The 5956-nt window shown below is 39.1% G+C and overlaps 1 long non-coding RNA gene across 2 annotated transcripts; it reads right to left on the reverse strand.

Annotated features, from left to right (window-relative positions):
* Positions 1 to 385: 385 nt before the first annotated feature.
* Positions 386 to 4331, reverse strand: LOC127332812 (uncharacterized). 2 transcript variants are annotated; one of them, XR_007870719.2, is made up of 6 exons: positions 3862 to 4331; positions 3663 to 3778; positions 2659 to 2798; positions 1477 to 1587; positions 1284 to 1401; positions 386 to 620 (listed from the first exon to the last, which is right to left on the reverse strand). It is a non-coding gene; the product is annotated as an uncharacterized lncRNA (long non-coding RNA). The 2 variants fall into 2 exon arrangements; XR_007870720.2 differs by lacking the exon at positions 2659 to 2798.
* Between the last annotated feature and the right edge of the window lie 1625 nt (positions 4332 to 5956).

Below are 5956 nucleotides of genomic sequence, written 5' to 3' on the forward strand. Positions count from 1 at the left end.
TCGGCAAAGACCTTTGCCGACCGACATCTCTTGGCCGACCGACTGTTTGTTGGTTCTACAATTTCTTTCCCGACCAACATATACTATCCCGACCGACCAATTTTCCCCAACCAATTTTGTTTCCCTACCAACAGTCGGTCGGTGTATAAATTGCCGACCAACCTTCTGTTGCCCACTTGCCCATGCCAATTATCTTTACCAAACAGTCCCATGGCGTTGGAACATTAATTAACTTCCAATATTTGGGACAGTCATTTATCAATGTAGTATTAATCAAACCGCAAATTCCATAACAGTAACATCAAACATAATCAAACCGCAAATTCCATAACAGTAACATCAAACACAATACAAAAGTGTTTCCAGTAATGCGCATATTCTTGAAGATTATCAAACCAGAACCAAACATTTTAATTAATTCTCGTACAGAAGTACTTCTCATATACTAAAAGGTAACTAAAATAGAGGAAACAATATGGTCCAGTGCCTAAGACACCATAGAGGTTTACAAAGTGATAGCTAAAGGATGTATCTGGCAATTCATAGTTTGCTCCTTTACACGAAAAATCCAATTGATGTGAACTGCCAGTTTCATGGTTTCTCCCCCTCTGGTATATTTTCTGTAGAAGGTAAACAAGTCTCAGTCCATTCGTAAGACAATGCAATTATAAAAAGAATGTATAAAGCATAGCTCTGCACAATTAAGGTCATTTGTATTGTAAACTTCATGTATAAGGGTCTTAAAACATAAGCCTTTTTAGAAAGCTAAAAAGCCTTATATTTCAGAACGGAGGTACTACTTCAATAAGCAAAAGATAACTTCAAATTCATGAGCTCTCCATACTAGTACAGTATTAAGAATTTCAAGAAATGGAGCCCAGAACTGTACCCGTTCTACATGAAGCAATTCAGAGCATGTCAAATATCAAAAACTCACGTACTCATGTTATATACAGTTCAATAAACATTAGGAAGGGGGTGTCCACAGTAAAGATATAGTAATGCTATTCAGCCATTCAGGTCGACGAAGGTTCCTTTCCCTGAAGTAGTACTATATATAAAGAAAACCACAATTGATACTAAGTATAATGATTTTTCAGCTAGGGTAATGATGAGTTGTTCACAGCTATAGATGAAGGGGGATCAAACTCATCTAAATAATTAAGCAACGACCATCAAACCATTAGCCTAGTGCTCATTGCATTACCATGTGACGCTAACTCGCTATGTGAAAAGTTTACAGTTCAAACAGTTCAATCTATCTTCCTATTGCTTAAACATACCATGATAACATCTCAGTACTGAAATAACTTCACTGCATAGCTGAGTTAGAGAAATAACTCTGCGATGGGTAAGGAAGATGCTATGGCTTGTACGTCACCTATACACAAGTCAGCATATCTAGCAAAATTATCACAAGTCAGCGTCACACATCACTTGTACAAATTGTGGAGAAAACGCAGTGTTGGCAATTACCTAGCTAAATGGCCATCCAATAGACCTTGTGACACAGTAACACTCGTACAGTGTCTTGATCGACCTTGCTTCAAGACCAGTCCGTGAATTTAGAAGCAAATCCATGCCAATCTGAAAGTGATTATTTCAGAAAGATGTAGGTTAGGCATATATTTCAGAGCTGCCTATAAAGAAGAAAAGATCAGGATAACAGCAATGCATTAATGAAAGCAGCAGTATTGTAGTCAGGAGATAGAAGTAATCTCAATAAAATTACAGATAGAGAAATAATATCTACTTCATGGAAAATATTAGTGATCCTATTACTTGAGTGCACGCATACTAGGAATTTTCCATGCAATGGAGAATATGAACAGTTTACTTTTCAAACTAAACAATATAGTACTAAGAGGTTAGGCACTAGTACACAACGTTACTTTCAAACAGAGAACACACTCGCATCATGGTCGTTCAGAATATAAGTGCACATAAAAGACAATTCTTTCAGTGAGAACTCTGATTTGCTAGCAGTACAAACTGCTCGAGTCTATGATTAGACACCATCATTTTGACACTGAATTTTAGGTTACATACATAACCAGAGAAATTTCTGGTGATACTTGATTTAAGCGGCTGAAATCTTGCAAGAGAGCACCCAACAAAAACTCCGTCGAATGGCATCGTTGCCCACGGCCATGGCTACCACTTGATTTAACAACTAATCAATCTAGATTTGTACAAGCAGAACCAATATACCTCCATCAGCAACATTCACTTGTATAGTAGTGTAAGGATCTGGCAATGTCTCATACACAGCATTATCAGGATCAATATTTTCAGCTTTGTAAATTAATGAGTAACATTCAATTTTGATACATTATCTCTTATAATTTTTGCCTAGCTAAATCAGAAAATATCCATGATCTCGTGTATTTTCATTAAAAATATTAAAAACTGCACCAAGTTGAGTAAAAGTATCAGTAAAACTAATTTGGTGTCCTTATGATATTCAAGTATTGGAGCTTAAAATTGGAACGGTGTTACTTGAAGTAATTCAGATCATTTCAAATATCAAAAACTCGCATTCTCGGCATTCACATATTAACTAGAACAAAATAAATGTTCATGACGCTAAGAAGCAATTTGTAAATCTACTACTGGTACATGCGGACATTATGCACAGCATGGCCATTCATTTCTCACCTTCTGGAAAATTATGTAACTTCTCAGCATATACCATTATAATTGCGTGATCGGCGTGCTGAATAGTTCCCACGGCCACCCTTTCCATCTTGGGCCTGCATCGTAGGTCTTCTTCAGTGATCAAAATATTCTTTGTTGCTCTGTAAGGCAAAGAAAAGGTTGTTTTAGCACCTTTCAGCAGAAATGGGTACTCAAATATCAACTAAGGCATATATATTGCATGATATCTTATGCCTGTTAGTAAAAAAAGGACATAATTGGCAATGACACTCATAGCACGGTGCAAATGTTAAAGTATAATAGATTAAAACCTGTCCAACCTATACTTGTAGGTTCTGCATTTAGTGAATCCAGATAATTGACCTGTGAATAACGGATCATAAATAGAATTAACGTAATCATTCCTTTTTTTTTCCATGCTGCATGATGGTTATGGCAATTTCAATTTGTATGCAAGAAAGATATCAGATGCTAATAAAGGTAATTTTATAACAGTACCATGTTGTCTAGAGAGACGATTCTAGAATTGATGTGGTAAGCCAAATATAAACTTAGGATAATGCAAGCATATAACAGTTTATTTCTACCTGTCTTGTAACACTGAGCAAGAACTTCTTCAACCAGTGAAAAACGACTGACCATCAAGTCTTAACTATATTCTTAATTATATGGCAAATAGCTACCAATAAGACCTATGAGCTTTACAAATGCTCCGAGGAGAATTTTTTTAATGAATGAATAATGTAATTGTAGATTCATTACTCAAACATGTAGTCGGTTCTACACTGTCAACTACAATAAATAAATAATATTGTCTAGTGGGTGCAGATTACTGGGAAAGGATCGATAAAAGTACATTAGAACTTAGAAGAATGTGTACTGATGTTTCCTTGTATTTTGGTAATAATTGGACATGTAGTGCTGTATGATGGAATATTAAATTGCTTATTATATTGAAGTGGTTAATAAAGGTCCAATAGTCAAAAAGAGTTACTGAAGTGGACCTTTGAAAAGCAGAATGTTTGATGCATATTTGTACACTTCTTATCAATTTACTCGGCCCGCTCCTTCCTTGCTTTGCTTATATCCAACAGACAACATCCTTCCCACCGACTACACTCTACAGGGTGCCATCATTCAGATACATATAGTGGTAAATAGAGAAGATGTAGATCCATGTATGTGAGAGAGAAATAGATTTACCTGCAGGTAGAAGTTTCAGGGGCAGGGGGTCGCAGGGAGCCACCGTTGGGACTTCACGAGTAGGCCAACACCCAACAAAGCGCGCATCCATTGGGAGCTCGTAAGCAGGTCGACCTAGCGCGCTGCCGCAAGGAGGAACGCCTCGTCACCAGGAGCGAGAAGGTGGCGGAGGAGTGAACTGCGGGCAGCGTATGGTGTCCGTCGAAGCGCCCCTCCCTTGGAAGCTCGTTAGCAGGCCGACGAATCGCGCCGGCACCGGGAAGCCGGGAGGAACACGCGGTCAACGGTCGCGCAATGGCAGGGGCTCGTGGGCTGACCGACGAAAATAGCCGCTGATGGGAGGGCGCCGACAGGTTGCCTGCAGCGCGACGGCAGGGGAGCCTAGGCGGAGCGGCGGCGGCGGCGGCGGCGCGGTGGATGGAGCGAACTGCAGGCGCGTGGGTGGGGCAGGATAGGGTTCTGTTCTGAGATAGGAAGTGTGGCTGTGGGGTGTCGGTTTGGATTTAGGGGGCGGCAGCTGAAATTTTTGGGCCAGGCATTTCGCGCTCCGCCTTTCAATTTTTCGCGCGCCTGGGCCGGTCCAGTTAGCCACGCACGGTTGGTCGGTATTGCTTGCCGACCGACTGTTGGACGGGATGGGAGAGTATTGCCGACCCATGGTTCGACCCCAAATGATAAAACTTTTCCGACCGACTGTCTAGCAGTATAGGCCACTATCTCCGACCAACAGTCCGAAGAAATCATTACCGACCGACAGTTAGTTGGTATACTAGACTTTTACCGACCAACGTCAGTTGGGAATCTAGTGTTGTGGTGTAGTGAACATGCCACTGGCCCCATGGTCAGTTTCTTTGTAGAAATAATATGATAAAAATAACAAGACAGGGACTTTTCCCTATTCAAATAATTCTTAAAAATCAACCAAAATAGATATTAAGTTAATTCCAACTCTAATAGCTCACATTTGACTTACACTAATTGTTTATGCAATAAAATGGTGTGGTCATTTTGTATGATCATGCCATAGTTTAATGAATGGATATTTTGGCTAGTTTAACTAGTTGATATTGTCCAAAACTATTAAAGTTAAATTGTGTGAAGTCTTCTACTTCATTTAAACTTGTCTCACATGGATTCATGGGATGTTTGGACCCCTGGTCCCAAACTCTCTTATATGAATTACTTGAGATTTAAATCAAAGGTAGTGTTATTTAAATTGTAAGAGGTGATCCACCTCATTTAAATCATTGTCTCAAATTATGATGATGAACATTGGACTTAGGTCAATATGAGTTCATACATGATTGTTTGAGAAATTAAATCTTAAGAAGATTTCAATGAGAGGAAATTATTTCTCAAGAATCCTATGGAAACTATCATTTACATAGGAAATGCAAAGAAGTGAATTCTATTTAAACCCCACAACCCATGCACCCTAGTTATTTACTTGTGTGCATAGAGTAGTTTGTGTGTTCTATGTGATGTATGGAATAGCCATTGAATTAGTGAGTAATTATACTCGTATTCAAATTTAGACGGTAGCACCGGAGAGTACGTCGAAGAAGAAGGTTGCTACCAAGAGGAGGAGGAGGAACAGTTTGAGAACTACCAAGGCAAGCTATTATTCCTGCAAAGTGCAAAGCCCCTTGGGGCAAGGCACCCTGTTTATTATCTTACCTTACATAAGCCTATCCCAAGTTTTTACTTTACAAGTTTTTACTTGTTTTCCAAATGAGTTACTTTTATAGTTAACTTTGGTCAAAGTACAAGTGGTTACTAGAGTAGTGAGTTAGTCTTCTCCAAGCAAAGCAAGTTAGCACCCCTCATGAATTAGAGCTAGTGCTAATGAATTAAAACTTGACTACTCTAGATGGGAGCATTGTGAATTTGAAGGATTTTTGAAACCTTGGAATGAAGATGCATTCCATTGAATGATTTTTGAAGGTGAATATGACCAAGAGAAGATGGTGATTTTTGATAAAACAATGATGTTGGTTTGAATGCGATACCTTTCCAATTATTAAGTACCCCCACAATACCTGATTATGGGTAGGGCTTAACTGGAAGTTTATGTGTCTTAGTATGGGTTCCCTCT

This window comes from Lolium perenne, chromosome 2 (assembly GCF_019359855.2).
Source record: "Lolium perenne isolate Kyuss_39 chromosome 2, Kyuss_2.0, whole genome shotgun sequence".
In the NCBI taxonomy this organism is placed as follows: domain Eukaryota; kingdom Viridiplantae; phylum Streptophyta; class Magnoliopsida; order Poales; family Poaceae; genus Lolium; species Lolium perenne.